Here is a 1,141-nt window from a genome sequence, read left to right on the forward strand (position 1 = left end):
GGACCTTCGGAAGAGCAGTCGGGTGCTCTTACCCACTGAGCCATCTCACCAGCCCTCTCTTGGTTTTTTAAGACAGAGTTTCTTTGTGTAGCCTTGGCTGTTCTGGTACTTGCTGGTAGACCAGGCTGGTTTAAACTCACAGAAATCCACCTACTTTGGCCTCCCAGGGTGATAGAATTATAGGCGAGCCCCTCCAGTGCTCAGCCTGGCCTTGAACTTTCTTTCTTTTTTGGCCTTTCAAGACAGGGTTTTTCTGTTTCTCTGTATAGCCCTGGTTGTCTTGGAACTCACTTTGTAGACCAGGCGTGCGGCACCATGCCCGGCTAGCCTTGAACTTTCTAATACACACACACACACACACACACACACCACTACCACTAGGCTTATAGGCCCCACTGGATAAAACTGCTTTCTTCTTCACTGTGCCCCTAAAGCACCGGGGATGGATCCTGGGGCCTCATGCATGCTAGAGAAGCACTCAAGAGTCCAAGTAGACTTCTCTAAGGAAGGCTGTGGGTGAATGTGTAACACAGAACAGCACAAACCAGGGCTTAACGGTCTTAGGGTGTGTGGTGGCACGTGCCTACAACCTCCGTACACAGGTGTCTGAAGGACCACGAGGTCAGAGACCCTGTCTCAGAAATGATCGGTTTAGGAAAGAGCTAAGCTTGCTAAGAACCTTCTACCTTTGTCTGATGTCCTTTCTACACTGTAACTTCTTCCTTAAAAGTTACATATCTTGCATTTTTAACTACTATAAACACAAGCCAGGTGGGAGTTCTAAACAAATGAACTTATCAGTACTATTAAACATTTATATATATATAAAAAAAGTCCCAGCCCTTAAGTCCAGACTGGGCACAGCATCCCTCATTAGTAACCCAGTGACTGTGCTTGCGGCTCCCAGACCCCCCTGTACACACTCTGGAGCTGCTTCAGGTTTCCTTAATAACCAAGCCACAGAAGTCTGTATTCGTTCACTGAATGCACTCTCTGGAACCTAAGAACTTTTCCAAGTAAATGCTTTCTTAAAAGCCATTTTATGGGCTGGTGAGATGGCTCAGTGGGTAAGAGCACCCGACTGCTCTTCCAAAGGTCCAGAGTTCAAATCCCAGCAACCACATGGTGGCTCACAACCATC

General features: G+C 47.3%; 1 protein-coding gene across 1 annotated transcript in view; it reads right to left on the reverse strand.

The window, feature by feature from the left end:
* C1qbp (complement C1q binding protein) overlaps positions 1-1,141 on the reverse strand; it is a 5,456-nt gene that overhangs the window by 3,062 nt on the left and 1,253 nt on the right. The gene's annotated exons all lie outside the window — the stretch shown is intronic.

This window comes from Mus caroli, chromosome 11, assembly GCF_900094665.2.
Source record: "Mus caroli chromosome 11, CAROLI_EIJ_v1.1, whole genome shotgun sequence".
Taxonomy (NCBI): Eukaryota; Metazoa; Chordata; class Mammalia; order Rodentia; family Muridae; genus Mus; species Mus caroli.